The sequence below is a fragment of the Mycteria americana genome, chromosome 18 (assembly GCF_035582795.1).
Source record: "Mycteria americana isolate JAX WOST 10 ecotype Jacksonville Zoo and Gardens chromosome 18, USCA_MyAme_1.0, whole genome shotgun sequence".
NCBI lineage: Eukaryota > Metazoa > Chordata > Aves > Ciconiiformes > Ciconiidae > Mycteria > Mycteria americana.
The window spans coordinates 11,592,305-11,609,832 of NC_134382.1; the positions used below are offsets into that span (position 1 = coordinate 11,592,305).

Sequence of the window (17,528 nt, forward strand, 5' to 3'; positions counted from 1 at the left end):
CGGGGCGCGGGGCCGGCCGGCGAGCTGCCGCCCGCGGCTTGGCCCGGCAGCGCGAATGAGGAACCGCTGGGGATTGCGGCCAGCGGAGAGGCGGCGCGACACGGCGGGAACTCGCGCTCGGTCCCCTCGGCCAGCGGCACGGGGAACAGCGGGTGCCGGGGCGGCAGCGCCCGCTCAGCAGAGGCCGTGAGGCAGTGCTGGCGAAACCCTGCCGGCGCCGAGCTTTCCCCGCAGCGGCTGGCTGCTGCAGCGAGCACAGACGCCCGGTTCGCCAGCGCTCGGCGTCCTTTCCTGCCCCGGCCATCTGCTTGGCTTTCCCTGGCCGGCGCACTAATCCTTCAGGGGAACCGCCCGCCGCCCCCCGCTTCAGCGTCCTTCCGTGTGTCACCGGGTCCCCGTTTCCCGGGGGATGGCGGCGGTTACACGTTCCTCTGTCCCCCGGCCTGCCTGGGTCCCGTTCCTGGTACCGCCAGGGCCGGTCACCCCCCTCAGCTGCCGCGCAGGGCCCGCCCCCAGTTCTCCCCCTCGCCGTGCCGGCCGGGCTGGGGGCGGGAGGCGGGAAGCCCCTTCCCGCGGCTCGGGGGCCGTTCCCGGGGAACGCTTCCCCCGCCACCCGCGCGAGGTCGACGGAGCCGTCCCGCCGCCACCGGGGAGCGCTCGCTCTCCCGCCCCGAACCGGCCGCCTGCAGCGGGCGGTCCCGAGGGCGCTGGGGTCCCGCGCTGCCCGGCCGTTTGGGCCGGTGAGGGACGTGGCGGCTGTGGCTCCGCGCTCCTCTCCCTGTGGCTGCGTGCTGCGGCTCTGCCTGTGGTAACAGCGGCCTCGCCCGGGCAGCGAGCTGGAGCTGGTCCTCGCCCCATGCGTTTGGTGCCCGAGTATTTTGCAGTCACAGGGAACGCGTGTCCTTCAGTATCGCCGCCAGGAAAAAACCACCAACGCTTTCATCGTTGTAGGAATTGCTACTGTGAACGTCCATTTTCCTGATCTTTGGGTTGAAATAAATCCATCTTCGTGTGTAATGGTTTATTGGGCATCTTGAGGAATCATATGTGGGTTATCACAGATTTGACAGTGTATTTTGTTGGACAAAAGTCAATGTGGGACTCTCAAACTCCCAGCACTGAGAGTTCTAACAATAGGATTAACAAAATGTGTCTGCTATACTCTTTGAGCTGAAATAGTTGTTAATATTGCTAAGAAGGAAGAATGCTTCATTTCCTTGCACGATGTGGTGCGTGTCTGCAGTTGACTTCTCCTGCTTTCTCTTTTGGGGTTTCTATTGACCTCTGGTGAAAGTCCCCCATCTGCCCTTGTTCTTAGGGACAGTAAGCTCTCCTACTGCGTATTTGTATCGTAAGAACTGCTGTATTGCTGTACACATGCAGGTGGTGTGGGAAGAAAGGGAAGGAATATAAACTAGGAGAGATTTCTGGTGAGGTTTTTTTTTTCCTTGGATGTGAGAAATGATGAAGAGGTCCTCTAAAGTCGGTTGGACATGTTATGCAGATGAGAGAAAGTGAAAAGAATATAAGGGGGGGTGGAAGCCGTCACAACAAAGGAGGAGAGCAGACGAGGGAGGTTTTGTGTTTTTGGTGAATTAGGGCACACTGTGTTAATGGTGAGACTGCACTATGTTGTGTTCTGGACATGTGCTTAGAGTGGGTAGCAACTAATGATGATGGCTTGCACTGAACTGTACGTGCTCAAAGACTTCTTCCAAATGCTTTGCTGTACTTCTGTTGCTCTGGACTTGAAGGCTGCGACTAATTGTTTCTGTGGATGAACTGCGCATGCAACATGAGTTATCTTAAGTTTAAATTGTACTGGTTGCATATATGTGTTGAGGAGAAAGTTGTCTTTTTTTTTTTTTAATTCTGGTAAGTTGATGCACATACTCGCTGATGGTGGAAATAGCCCTAAATGTTGTTGTGAACGGATACAAAGGACAAACTTTTTTAAAAATGCGTTTCAGAGCGTTGACATGACTTCAGTAGGACAAACTCCTGCAGTGCCTCCATGGTGGAACATGAGGAATAATAGGTGTTTGGCTTTTTAACTTGTTTGTGCCTGAGAATCTTTGGTCCAGGAAAAGGTCATTCTGGCTTTCCCTCCAGATGTTACCCTATGGCCTCTGTACTTCCATCAGCAGGCCTGGTTTTGCTCTGTTAGATAATTTAGGAGTTAGTTCACGTGCATGTAATGGTATGGAATTTTTGTCTCTTACTGTTAAATGACTTCACCTATGGCCTTCATTCACTAACACCCCACTGCCTTGAATTTCTCATTGTTCTACTGAATAAAAACGTTTAGTAATGGTGTCACTTGTAATAGTTTCTGTGCTGACTTGTGCACAGAGGAAATTGAGTGCTGTACCAACAGTTACATTCTCATTTCTCTCCCTTCTTTGCAATATGAAGTTATTTCAGGACTCCTAAACCACCTCACACTTCTGTAGGCATGTGTAAACCACTCTTTGCAGTTTGCTAATTGCCCTGAAGACTAACTCCTAAGTAATCTTGGACATCCTAGTTGGTTAATGCTAGTTAATAACAAGTCTGCTAAAAAAACAGCTCAGGTAGTATTACAAGATGCTTTAAACCTCTTTTGTACCCTGTTTTGGAGGTGGATCGCAGACTTGTCTGTATTTAAGAAATGAAACGTCTGAATTCTGTTAAAAAAGAATACCATTCACAATATTCCCTTTCATTCAAGGATTCCCTTTGCAGATGGAATCCCTGTGATACTGGATGTCCTTTGATCAGAGTTGTCCTATTTCTAGCTTGCTTTGCAGTGTATGCATTTTCAATGATCTTGGTTCCCTTGGTATTTCCCGTTTTCAACACTTAAAAGTTTTGGTTGCTATTTCTGTTTGTTTTGGGAGGAGAAAGGCATAAATGTAAGCAGCAGCTGGAGAAGCAAAAGGCAAAATCTCTGTAGGAAGCTGGAAAATGATGAAAGTGAAATTTCATACTGAAAGACTAACATGGGAAGTAATAAATACATATTTTTGATATGGACTGACAGATATACTTGTATGGTCATTCTGTAGATTGTCATGACTTTTTTGGTGAGCCAACTTCTATAAACAATAACTTTGTTTTACAGTAGCTGCTGCTGTATTATTGCTTAAACCTATTTATTCATGGCAGCTGCTCTTGAGCAGGAAGCTTGGGGGTTTTTTTCCATGTTTTCTGGTAAGCCTGCCTCTGGTCTGGTTACCTGAAAGGGAATGAGTAGCTTGGACACTCTTCTTTTCTGCCTTGTTAATGACTAGAAAAGGTAATTGTGGTAAGTCATCAGAGAGAAAAAGCTTTTCTGAAGAGAGGTAAACAAAGTGTAAGTTGGATGCTGTGGTGCTAGTTTTTGCATGATAGTTAGGTGAATGAGGGTGATGTAGATACACTTCTACAGCACTCCAGAGCTGCTTCTGTAGAGCCACGACCAGCTGTCGCTTTCGTTATTTCAGATGTAGCCTTTATGTACCCTGTAGCAAGGGATTGCTTGGGAAAAGCAAAACTAGCAAAAAGCAATGCAGAAGGTGGTCTATGAATAAATCTTTCCATCATGAGAAGTCCTGAAATCTATCATTATTCAATAGATTAAAATTCAACACATTTGCCTTGGCTTGGATACTGACTTCCAAAATGAATGAGTTGTCATGTCCTTCTTATGTCTTTCTTAAAAATCACAGCCTTTACCTCAAACAGAATCAAGATGTGCACAGTAGTAGTAGTAGTTAAACGGTGTGCGATCGTTACGTAGTTTTATTTCATAGGTCTTATTCAGGTCCTTATCTTCTGTTCGGTTTTGTGGTAGTCTGACGGAGTGGATCTACATATGAATATTGAGGTTAAGGAGTCTGCGTGGTACTCTTACTCTAGTGGTGCATGCATTATGACAATGTAAACAAAGTACGCAGATAATAAAACACTTAGTTACCTAGATTTTGAATGTCTATCGCCCTGAAGTGAGGGAAATTAACTTGAGCATCTGTTAATTTGAGGGAAAAAGCAATACATACGGGATGCATCGGAATTGCTGTAGTCTTACTGAACTGATAGCAAGTCAGAGACTGTGGTGCAGTGGTGGTAAACTCACGTGCTAGGACAGGAGTGGAGAAATCATATTGTCCAAATTACAAGCAGTTAAACTTTATACTTCTTCTATTCTTACTGGACAGGGGATGTTGTACAGTGTACTGTGGTACTTACTGTGGGATAGAGAAAGATGTGTAGGTGTACAAGGAAGGGGCAGAGACAATGAGTTTGAGTGTAAGGCATATCCATAGATTAGCAGTGCAGGCTCTCGCATTGCAAGGGTAACAATATACTACTGTGCAGACCTGATGCTGAAATTCAGCCTCGTACAGGGGCCATTACTCAGGCTTTGTGTGAATTCACCCTATACAAGACTTTAAAGCAATTGGATAATGCTAAATTGCCTCTTAAGTCATCTGTAGAAACTGACACAGATAGCAAATCTGTTATGCTTCAGGCATATGGAAGTGGTTTGTGATGCAAACATACTATCTAAAGTGGAAGCACAGCATGGCTTTTGTGAGCTCTCATCTGTGTACCTTGATTACATCTCTGTCTGAACGCTGCAAAAGCCAGAAGTTTTACATGGCTTCAAAAACTAGGCACAGAGAGCCTGATGAAAGAAAAATCCATTAAGACTGTAGAGAAAGTGCCTTGTATCCCACTGCTGGGAATTGGGAGAGGATGTTGCCCACTGCCCTAAACATCTTCCTTTTTTCCCCGTGCTAGGGCAATATTGGGTTAGGTGGACCTTGGGATTTGAGGCAGTATGGTGGCTTTTAGGATACATCTGTGTTTTGCTCTCCCTTTCAGATTTCAGTCAGACTCTTCCATCGTTTTCTGCCTATGTAAGTGGGTACACAATGATTTAATTCTGCTTTACAAGATTCAGCTCAGGTCCTTGTCTCTGCAGATGTGTCCTGAATCCTTCCAGGAAAGGACTGCACCGTTCTTTGAGTTTGGGACACAGCAAAGAAGGGAACAGGATTAGGAGAGCGCTACAAAACTTTTTCAGTGTAAGGATTCATCATTGCTGTGAATGAGGAACATGTGCTTACTTCACTGGTCAGATTTGTGTGAATGCAGTTACACCAGGCAGGTATAGGGCAGAATGAGTGTGTTGCCTTTCCAGTTTAGCCAGAAGACCCACAGAAGGGAGGAAACTCATGGGTCAGTAAAGGAGGGCTAAATTAGAGGTTAGCATATTCAAGTGTCTAGACAGCAAATACAGACATACTGCAAAAGTCAGTCTGTCAGGGAGTGGAGAGTCTAGATTAAAAAGCCATTTCAAAGGCATGTTGCCTGGATGGGGTAATCATGTGCTCAGACTTTTTCAGTACATAAGCATAAGCTGAGTGAGGGAAGAGATCAAAAAAGGACACAAAGATTGACACAGATTCTGTAGCAGCTTAGACTGAAATGGAACTTGATAAATTAAAAATAGCTGGTTGTTTCACACTTGTGTTTCCCAGAAATGGCCACAGCCACATCTGTTTTTTACCATCCGTTCTGTAATATTTGAATGCCTTGCAGAAATGTTACATCCATCCTGCTGCTGTAGGGACATTGTTATACAGGCCTCCCAGGCTAAGTTCGTTCTTGCTTTCAGGCATGTAAACTGGTCATCAGGAAGCCAAGCTCGTGTCTGGCCAAATACCTGGAGCTCACTTAATCCCTGTTAGAATGGATGCTTTTAGGGCAGTGTTGAGAGACGTTCCACTGCCGGATGCTGGGCGGATCAGCAGAAACAGAGGAGCTGACTCAAATCCCAGTCTAACTGCCCTGCTGCATCCCATCTCCTTCCTTACAGAGCCAGAGGGCTTGCTGCTAGCTGACTGGCTTGGCTGTGTTTTTATGCCCTTCAGGCACAGTGTTTCACACAAGTGTAGTGTTATGCATAATGACAGTTTGGGGGAAGTTCCCAGGAATCTACCCACATGCAGTGTTAGGGTCTGCAGCACTGCACCACTGAAGTTCCTGTTCATCCTTCCCAAGAACACATCATATTCTGTTACCTTTGTCTATTATGCTATTTCTTTTCAGTGTGCTTTTTCTGCCGTGGTCATATCGCTACATAGTTAGATGTCATCTTTGTGGCGAAGCTAAACGGCCCGAGAACGATAGGATGCGTTCACACAGTATTTTGTAGTAGAGGTGTCTGCGGTTGCTGTTCTTCAAAACAACTAGAAGCTATGTGAATAGTGGCATAGTGCTCAGCTTGAGCTGTTACACCCTACCTTGTATGTTGGCTTTGATAAACAGCCAAAGTGAGCTTGCATCTGAAAACTGCGAAACACTCTGTGTGTGTGTAGTGTTTCTTATCCCTGCCAGGGAAGGATTTCTGTCTCTTTGCTCCAAGAGGTCTCAGCTGGTTTGCCCACTGCAAGGAGCGTATCTGATGGAGGGGCCTCTGAGCTGGTCCATGCACAAGGTAGAATTTATTAATTACTCTGTCAAAGACACCAAGGTAAGGGACATAAATTAGATTAGGTAGGCTGTCTGTGGAAGGAGCCAGTCCCGGGTGATCTGGTGCGCTGCAACACATGCTGCTGAGGCCCTATGTCCACTGAGCCGATCTCCAGGCACGCCATGCTGCGTTGCCCAGTGTGAGATGTGTGGATTGCTGTGGCCAGACCCTTGTTTTCAAGACTGAACAGGAACTCTTGAAAAATAACTAAATATTGTCAGCACCTATAGCTGGTGGGTATTTTGACAAGCCTATAAGTTGTCAGTCTTTTACAGTCATAATTTAGCAGTAGGCTTCACTGAGATTGGAAAGAATGGTAGCAGTCAGCTCTTTGCTTTCTTTGTGCCTTTTCCTGTGGCTTGTTCTATCCTTTTTACCTATTAAAGGCAATGCCATAGTCTGTTCTTTTGATAAAATTGTTTATTTATGGAGTATCATCAATAGGTGTGGCTTATGATCTCTACCAAATAAATAGTAAGCAAAACTGACAGCCTGGAAGTATAGCATGCCATTAAAAACATAACCCAGGGAAGCTTGGGATGCCTTATGTATCAGGTGGGTATTTGTGAGACCTCTGAAAGCAGGGGAGGGAGATTTCCCAGATTTTACAAGATCTGAAGGTGGAATAGTGTGTGGCTTTGGTGAGCCAGGGAGGTAAGAGCAGATTGAGCAGGAAGGACAGTGGGGGTGAAGCTCAGCTGGTTCTCATTCTGAACCAGTAATTTCAGTTGAAAAGCTATATATAGAAATGGTATTTGGAAACAGTTCTAAGTGTATCATTGTAGAAATTAATAGTTCAGTAACTTGATTCCCAAATAGTATAAAGTTAATTTTATTCATATTTGAGATTCTGCCTATATAGGGCATGTGGAAGGGGACACAACAGTCTGCCAAGCATTTGTATTTTGAGATGTGTGCTTGTATTTGCACTACTGATCCCTTGCTACAGACATCCCCAACACAGTGAGACTGTGCTGCTGAACTTGCTTCTGTTTTTTTGTCAGGTCAAAATCTGACATGTGTTTTAATGTCTATTTATGAATGACATCTTTAATTCCAGAGCCTAATGCTTACTTACTTGAGTGCATCTTTGTGCTTACTAATAAAACACTAATTTTCTGAGAAGCCAAGCACTACAGGACCTAATGATTTTGCTGGAAAAAAGATTAATCAACATCTCTGAATTTCAGCTCTTACTTGTGTCTACACATGGAATTAAGTAGCTGATATTTAAAATACTTACTTAGAACTGTTTTTAAGTGTTGGTGTATCTAGTCCCCTGTCTCTAGTTAAGGTTATATGTATGTCATCTAAATAACCTTTGTGAGGTTTAGAGAAGAAATAAGGTCATGCCTTTAAGATCAGGTTGCCTCAAAACATTTCAAATTGGGCATCTCAAAAATGGAGGCATGAGAATAGCTTTTCACTCTTAAATGTATATGTCATATGAATGTGTACATATATATGCATGTGTGTACAAGACAGGTTTTAACTGCACTGGTGCATAGCAGCATTGGCTGCAAGCAGATAAGAAAGGGAAAAAGCTGGTGTGATCACAGTAATTCTCAACAAACTTTTTGTACAACATTTTGCAATCTCTTTTTATCTCCTGACTTGTCTCCCCCTTTTTTGTCTTAGTGTTTGATTTACTAACTTAATTCACCAGCCTGATGTATTTGGACAGAAAATGAGATTCCTCTTGCGCTTGCACCCAACACCCACACAGTTCTTGTTTCAAGGCACCGAGAAATATTGCAGAGTAAACTCCTGTGCTTGGTTCATACTTCTGAACCTTGTGGCAGTTGGAATTTCCAGCTGTCGCCGATGCAGGTTGGTGGGAAAAGCAAAGCTGGGGATGTACTGACTGGCAGTTAGTAGAAATCCTGACAGACAGATACCTTTGCACATAATTGCATTAAAATAAGCTGCTTGATTACTTACATTCTTGTGAGAGCATTTCTACGTGATGTGCACTTGATATTTTATGTGTATTGGCTTTACTGTGAAGTCGGGGGGAGGGGGGAGAAGGATTCCAAGCTGAACCAGATTTATTAATGCTGTAGGAATAATTGCTTTTAGGAGTGAGAAACATGACCTTTTGAGGGTCTTGGTCTGCTGGTCAGCATCTTCACACCGCACATAAACATGGACAGAATTATAAAAATACAAATTAAGGGAATAACCTGATTCTGTGTGTTTCCCTGCTCCTCTCCTCTCCCCCCCAAAAAAGAAAACTAAAAAAAATACTTTGTCCTCCTTTAATATACCACATTGAAATATATCAAGCACTTTTTCAAACTCTGAGTTTAATTCCCTTCTGTATTAAAATTAAAGAAATTTGCAAGTGTCGTGGTTTAACCCCAGCCGGCAACTCAGCCCCACCCAGCCCCTCACTCAGTCCCCCCTGGTGGGATGGGAGAGAGAATCAGAAGAGTAAAAGTGAGAAAACTCGTGGGTTGAGATAAAGACAGTTTAATAAGTAAAGCAAAAGCCGCGCACGCAAGCAAAGCAAAGCAAGGAATTAATTCATTCCTTCCCATGGTCAGGCAGGTGTTCAGCCATCTCCGGGAAAGCAGGGCTCCATCACGCGTAACGGTGACTTGGGAACACAAACGCCATCACTCCGAATGTCCCCCCCTTCCTTCTTCTTCCCCAGCTTTATATACTGGGCATGACACCATATGGTATGGAATAGCCCTTTGGTCAGCTGGGGTCAGCTGTCCCGGCTGTGCCCCCTCCCAGCTCCTTGTGCGCCTGGCAGACCATGGGAAGAGGAAAAGTCCTTGATTTAGTATAAGCACTACTTAACAACAACTAAAACTTCTTTGTGTTATCAACACTGTTTTCAGCACAAATCCAAAACATAGCCCCATACTAGCTACTATAAAGAAAATTAACTCTATCCCAGCCAAAAGTAGGACAACAAGGGATAATTCATTTATGCAATTTCTTGGTTTTAAGTACATTGCAGAAAATTCACGGGAAATACTTCACACTTTATTTTAGGGGTGAATCCAAATGATGGAGGACGGTTTTTTAGCAACTAAATAGCTTGAGTTTTTAGCACATCTTTGATTTTACTACTTAAGTTACATGGTGTTTGTTCTGTCATAAGCATCACCTTGTAATTGTTAATCAAAATCGTGTGAGTACCGTAGTCAAATATATATAACCTTTAGTCAGTTCGGAGGCATTTGAGTTTTATATTTTCAGTGTAGTTTTGTGGTAATGAGATGGAGCCGTTGAAAGTAGGTGTGAAGAGTAAAGTATGATCAAACTGAATTTGCTGTTGAGCTTAAAATATGGGGAGGAAAAAAGTATTCCTGTTGCGTGGCTGGAAGTAGCTCTGCGGAGAGAGCAGTGGGGCGAGGTCTGGGTGGTGAGGCTGCACCTGTGTGGCCTGCGGCACAGCCAAAACCCGGCATCCACGAGTCCAGAAGTCGCTGTCGTCTTGAGACTGCTCTCTTCCTTCCTCTGCAGGGTCACTGCAGGTTTGGGAGCTAGCATTTCTTTGTGGAAACGTCTTCTCTTCCTCCCTGAGTGTCTTTACGCACTCAGGGCAGAGCAGCTGGTCCCCGATGAGTCCGTGCAGCCCGCTGCAGCTTGTGCGACCGATGTGCCCGGCCTGCAGCAGGCGCAGACTTTGCTGGGCAGAGGCTGGGGGCGGCGGCAGTGGAGGTGGCCTTGGCATGGAAATTCCTCTCTCATCCTGTTCCTGGATCGCTATGTGTTTTGTTCTCCCTCTGTCACCTGCGCTCCCTCCCTTGCTGTTCCTACATGCTTGTGAACACAGGAAGAATAATTTTCTTTGTAGTTTAGCAACTGGGAATACCGTCCCAGATAAACTTTCACATTTCCAGGAAGTCATAGGTACTTCTCTTTAAAACATAATGAGTTTGTCTTTGTTTTCTCCTTCTCTAATTGGCACTTTCCATTCTAATAAACCAACACCCACAAACTATGCAGCCACATGATCTTTTCAGTTAATACAAATCGTCATTTCCAGTCCAATAGACTCAGTTAATTGTGCAAACCTGCAACACACCCATGAAGTGGCTATCTAGTTTGTTATGCGACGATGAATCATGAAGGAAATGTGGAGTATAATTAAATACAGTGATGCAAAGATAGTAGTATGAAGCCAAAATCAAAGTATAAGTGATAATCATCTGTATTAAATGTTTGTTTCTGCATGTTGTTTTCAGAAATTACTTAAATGATAAGTTATCTGGCTGCTGCACGCATGCCTGGCATATGTTTTGGCACGTTAAAAAATGACCTGCAAACCTGTAAATAAGCTGAACCAAGTCCGCTATCAAAATAGCCTTTTGGGGAAGGAAAGGTATGTGGCTCAATCTTAGACTCGACACGCAGGTGCTTTCTAATTCTGGTGTGATCTCCCGAGTTTTCTGGTCTTGCTGGAAGCAGTAGTTTCAAAGTAAAGCCTTCATGAAGTTTCTGCTGTGAAATGATTTCTAGTAATACAGGCCTTTTTTCCAAGTTACTTTAGTATCCCCTCACTCTAGTAGGGAAAGATGTTGTATGTATATTGATAGAGAACTTTGGGTTTACGCAGAGGACACGTTTTCTGGTGTGGGTTAATGATTTCTCTTAAATCCTCTTTTTATAACATTGAAAATAAGCTTTACATATAGAAATGCACACATGCGGAGAGGTGGCTGCACAGTACTCTGCAAATATGTTGTTTTGCCCTTTCTCAAGCTTTTCACTGTATAGGAGAGCATTTGTCTGCTTATTTGCTTGTCTTCCACACACAACAAACACTGGTGATAACTTCTGGCATGTTCGTGGTAAACACCTTCAGAATTGTTTTCCTTGTCTGTCAGATGGTATTGTATTCCAGTGCAGCAGCTGACAGCAGTTCAGCAGCATCATCTCTTGAACTCAGCTGGCTGGCTCCCAAAAGACAGCCCATATTTCAATGGAAAAGAAAGATAATCCAGAAGTATGTGTAATGAAAGTAACATCCATTCAGGATCTTGTGTGTGCGCGTGAATATCGAGGCAGTGCACAAACTGAAGTTCTGAATTTGAATCTTCTGTTTGGCTGTGGATCCAACTAAAGCCAGGAGATTTGTGTGTGGGAATAAAAATAACACGAGAGATGCCCTAATGGGTCAGACCAACAGTCCATCTAGGCCAGTAGTTGGACTCCTGTGGGAGCCATAGGAAAGGCTACTTTGGGGAAAGCTTGCAAGCCTAGGCAGTTTTGTGGTCCAGTACTCCCGCACTCCCCCAGAAGCCACAGCTTTTGTAGCTGGGTTACATCCCTGCCTGGCCCTGTATTTTCTGGTTACAGATCAGTTTTCCATGCATTTATCTGGTCCCATTTTGAACCTGCTGAGAGTGGCTGCCTCTACAGCCACTGGTGATAGCAGGCTCTGGGAGTTCCCTGCTCACTGTGTAAAGAAGTGTTTTCTTTTATCTGCTCTAACCCAATTTGCTGCTAGTTTCCGCAGGAGCCCCCCGCTTCTAAAATTACAGGGTCTGGCAAATAACTACGCATGGTGATAGCTCCATGTTCAGCTTGTTGACTGCCTTTATGGGTTTTATTAACCTGGATCATAATCCTTCCAGTCGGTCTCTCCTCATGAGCCCCTCTTCCTTTCATCGTTGTAGCTACCTTTCTCTCTGCATCACCCTCAGTGCAGAGACTAGAGCTACGTGTGGGACAGACAAGCGGTCTGGTTGGCCATATCCTTCTATTTTTTGTTGTCTGTTTTTGGCAGCTGCCCCAGTTTGAGCTGCTGATTGTGGAGGGCTGTCATGCATGAATTGGTGGCCTCTTCTCTGAGCTGTAACTGCCAGTTCTGGGTTCAGTGTTCCATAGGCCTGGCTTACGTTGGTTTTCCCTAGATACATTAGCTTGTGTTATCTGCACTGAAGCTCCTCTGCTTCCTAAAGCAGGTGGAGGCCATAGGAGTTACTTTCTCTGCAATGTATGGGTAACAAATTTGAAATGTTACCACAGTTCCTAAGTGGTTGTTGTACTTAGTTTTGATGGACTTACAGAGTTTTGCTTTTACAGAAATTTATCTGAGAAATGGCAACAGCCATTGCTTGTTTGTGATTACTGAGTTACTGGTTGGAGGGAAGGAAGATTAATTTATTTACTGTTTTATTCAGCTCCTTCAAGCATTTTCAGTGTAAAAGAGATTGCTGAGTGTGCTGGTTTTGGCTGGGATAGGGTTAATTTTCTTCATAGAAGCTAGTATGGAGCTATGTTTTGGATTTGTGCTGAAAACAGTGATGTTTTACAGGGATGTTTTTGTTATTGCTGAGCAGTGCTTACACAGCGTCAAGGCCTGTTCTGCTCCTCACGCCACCCCACCAGCGAGTGGGCTAGAGGGGCACAAGGAGTTGGGAGGGGACACAGCCGGGACAGCTGACCCCAGCTGACCAAAGGGCTATTCCATACCATATGGCGTCATGCCCAGCATATAAAGCTGGTCGAAAGAAGGAGGAAGGGGGGACATTCAGAGTGATGGCGTTTGTCTTCCCAAGTCACTGTTACGCGTGCTGGAGCCCTGCTTTCCTGGAGATGGCTGAACACCTGCCTGACCATGGGAAGGAGTGAATGAATTCCTTGCTTTGCTTTGCTTGCATGCGCGGCTTTTGCTTTACTTATTAAACTGTCTTTATCTCAACCCACGAGTTTTCTCACTTTTACCCTTCCGATTCTCTCCCTCATCCCACCGGGGGAGGAGTGAGCAAGCGGCTGTGTGGGGCTTAGTTGCTGGCTGAGGTTAAACCATGACACTGAGGAATAAAAGCGTATGCTTGTGTTAGTGGGAGCAGTCAGCTAATTCGTTTGAAGTATAGTAGGTTAGGATGCTGGGGTAGGGGCACCACTGCTACTTGAGTGCTAAGCAGGAACGCAGCTCTAGCAGATTTCAGCAGTCAGCATGGCAGCTGTTTTCAGGCTTTTTAGTTTGCTTTCTGGGAGATGTTGGAGGACATGCTTTACGTTTTAAGGCTTGGAGGTTCTTAACTCGGTCTATAGCATGAGTTGGTTACGGGTTATTTTAAAACAAACACATGGTGTAAGGAACGGGTGGCTTTAAGCAGCCTGTGTTCCAGTACAGTCACCAGCAAAGGTGCCCCTTCAGGACAGGGTGAGCTCATGGTGGCTCTGAAGGGTCGGTCCGGCATGCCCTGTGTCTCCACGTCCAAGGAAGGAGGAGGAGGGCCTGGAGCAGCTAGCCAACCATCAGCCTACCATCTGTGACATGTCACTAGAGCCGGCTGCTGAATCCCTCACGGACAGTGAACAGAAGGTGAAGGTTCGTCTGCCCCACTTCTAACGTGTTTTACTTCCATGTTTGCTCATGGGTTCTGTTGGAGGCAGTACACAGGGACGGAGTTGAGTAAGGTGTTATGTATTATATAAAACAAATCATGTTTGGTGTAAAACAAAATTTACAGTAGAGCATTAGAATATATTGCCAGGTGGGGATAAAATGGTTCTTGAGTAGGAAACCCCACCGTAGGGGGCTCGAGGAGCAGGATATTGGCAAATGTCCCAGGGATAGTGCCTTTCTTACCTGTTTGCTTGCTGAGGAACTGCTGCGTGATACCTGACACACTTCCTAGTGCCCTTCAATACGTGCTTGGAAATTGCCATGGATAGTAGGATAAATTAGACTTAGCCTAGATAAGAGAGAATATTTTAAGCTTTGCCTTTTCCTCTTTGACGTTGCATGAATAGCCAAAGTCTCCATCTGTATCCGCAGGGCTGGTTGGTCTGTAATTCACTTCAGTGCCAGGTGGCCGGGCCAGACTAGGTAGCAGCGCTTTGTATGTTGCCTCAAAGCTCCAGGATGTCTGTGATTCTCCAGGGTATTTTTGCTATATGGCATTTTCAGAGGCCGCTTTGCTTCTTTTAAAATGGAGATGCCTAAGAATATTCTATGCCATAAAAGTTATGTTAAGTGTATTTAATCACTTGAATTTACAGCTTATGGGAAATAATTTAAACTGTACCATTGCAATCCGTACTTGAGAGAAGCTGGAGCAGCTTGCTTTTACATCAAGTTCTGGTAGCTGGTGTTTATTTTGTAAAGAAGACATCAACAATATTATTTGGCAAGCAAGTGAACAGGAAGAAATGTCACGAGAGTCATTATTTCTTGGTGTCAAAGTGAAAGGGTTGGCTTGATCATTTGTCCTGATAGCTGAGTAACCCTGAGTCACCCGAAGTAAGACTTGACTGCTGAAGTCAGATTTAAGGTAGCTGGGATATCCCAGTCTGTAATCTTTTGTTGTTGTTGCTGTTGTTGTAAAGTTGAAATCCTTTTCCCCTTGGGAGGGGGTGGGAAGCAGTCTGTCAGCATTTTCCATATGTTACTATGAATTCACCTGGAATTCCTTCAGGGGTGGCTTGCACAGCGGGGCTACATCTCTCATCTGCCTGAAGTTCTGTAGAAATTAGCACGTGCCACGGGAGTCGTGATAGTATTGCCTCACGGTAGAAGTTGTGGCTTCATCTGCATTGCTCTGTCCAGTAGTCTCCAGGGCAGGAGACTACTGGAGCTGAAAACAAGGTAGTTGCTGTTCACTTTGGCTGCTTGTGAGAATTTTTTTGTGACCCTGAGGAATGCTGCAGAGGAGAAGAAGGAGGGACTCCAGTGCTGCTTGTGGATGCAGTTACCTGCAGAGTGGAAAAGTCCTGGGCATCCTTCATCTTGCACCGAGGAATTCAAGCAGAAAAGGTGACATGGGATCTTTCTTTGCAGGGACCTGCAGGCATCCTTAGAGCTGAAAAGATTTAAGGAGTAAACTGAGGAGAGAATGAGAGCAAGAAGTCCCAGGAGGGTTTCTAAGTACAAAGCAGCAGCTGTTTTAAGTGTAGGGGATAGTGTGGTGAAGGTGAGAAGTCAAGGGCGAGCAAAAGGAATGAGGAGGCAAGTAGGAGTCAGATGAGAGCAGGGATTTGAGAAGATGAGTATGCCACTATGAAAGTTAGGAACCTAAAGGAGGAAACTGTCAGAAGAAAAATTTCTGTGGTTGAAAAGACCATTTTGTCATCTGCAGCTGGATGTAAGGGGGAACTTCCTCACCGTGAAGCAGTCCAGCGTTGGAACAGGTTGCTCAGAGGGGTTCTGCACTCTCTGTCCCTGGAGGGTTTCAGGACCAGACTGAATAAAGCCCTGAGCAACCTGGTCTGACCTAATGGCTGATGATCCTGCCTGGAGAAGAAGGTTGGACTAGAGACCTCCTGAGGTCTCTCCCACCCTAAATTGTCATACCATCCAATTCGTACTAAACACAGAAAAAGATAAGGCTTTACGAGTGCCTTTGTCCAGCTTGCTTGAATTTCATTTTTCCAGATGACCCTGCCTAGAATATATGTGCACTGTTTGCTTTCATGATACTTAAAACTAACGCAGTGATTAACTTGAAAAGTTCCCTTCTAAAAATGCTAGACTGAGGAATTACATGTATTAGTGTAAGGGTTTTTTTTATGGTGAGTAAAGCCCTCTTACAATTTCAGAAGAAATCGTCTTCCCCAATACAGAGCTAAGGACAGAAACTCCTGAATGGCTGCTGTATTTAAAGACAGTGAGTTTCACAACTGCCGGACCCAGCTGCTGACAATATGTCCCAGGAATTTGTTTCAACACTTAGTTTAACTTTTTGTTTTAGTCAGCTAGCTGTGGCATGGCTCTAGAGAAGTGTTTATAAACATCTCAAGTTACCATGAAGTTGCAGGATTCTCTGTCTGAAAGTAACTCTGTGCAAAGAACCTGGATTCTGTGTGTGTGGAAGCCTACAGACTCTTATTTGGACCAAACAGTAGGAGAGAAAAGGACATTGCTCACTTGGCTGTTCCTTGTGGTTGAGTCAGGAGAGGCGGAACGGAGTGAGCAGCTGGCCAAAGGTGAGAGGGTGCTGCTGAACCCCTCCCCGAGACGGGCTGGAGGCACTTGGCGCAGCACCCTCTCGCCCTGGGGACGCTGAGGAGACAACGCTTGCAAGACGCAGCCTAGCATCTGACTCAGAGCTTGGAAGGGACCGTACTGATTGCAGTTGCTGCAGAGCAGTGCATTAGGCATGCTCAGTTGCAAAGAGAAATAAAAAGCTGTATATGAAATCGTCTTTGTTGCCAAGATGTCAAAATATCTGAAATGCATTCTGGCAATGTGGGAGGGAAAAGGTTAAGCAAAGGTACTGCATGTAGTGTCACAGTTACAGCCTCACCTGGGCCTCTGGCCAACAAAGCCAGTATTTCAGGTTGGATAGGATTCAGAAGAGGCTAGCCCTCCTCTGAAGTATGTTAGATCTGGCTGCTGTCTCTTAAGAAACTAGACTGGAAAACAGAAATGAGAGAAAAGCTGAGCCTAAGTGTCACCTTCAGTGCTGCTTTTCTGTGGAAACAGGGAAAATGCAATTGTGCTTCATCTGTGTATGACCGAGCAAGAAAGATCGTGCCACACACATTCTTCAAGGCTCCTGCAGACTTGGCTTAGATGCGTCCCAGGGCACTGCCAGCCTTCTGAGGACCCTCACTGGCTCCTGGGAGCTGCCAGTCGTATCAGAGGGGACAGTCCACAAGTGCTTTGTGTTGGTAGCAACGCCAAGCAGTCTGCCCACAGTCCTTCGCAAAGGATGACTCCAGTCCCAGAAAGACTACCTGTGACTAGCAACTTTAGTTTTGTTTGGCTAGGCTCTTGCAGTACTGTGTATTTAAAGCACCATTATAACTAGTCAGCAGAGTTCCTACAGAAATTCCCTTCGGAACAGGTAAGCCCTTGTGGACAGGACGGCAGCTTGCTGAGCCATATGCAACCCCGCTTGTCCCTTACCTGCTGTTGAGAGAGGCTGTTTTCTAAAACCCGTGTTAGAGAATTTCTTAGGTACTGGCATTTCCACCTATGATTGATCCTCTCTCACCAGCGGTCCCCTCCTGTGGTCACCTGCTGATTGTCCTTGCTGAAGGATTAATTTTCCCCAGTTGTAAAACTACTAGCTCGGATGTTTGCCAAGGTTATGAAGTGGGAGCTGGA

General features: G+C 45.2%; 1 protein-coding gene across 1 annotated transcript in view; it reads left to right on the plus strand.

Moving 5' to 3' along the window:
• Positions 1 to 17,528, plus strand: part of SLC45A1 (solute carrier family 45 member 1) — a 78,663-nt gene that overhangs the window by 1,122 nt on the left and 60,013 nt on the right. The window lies entirely within an intron of this gene.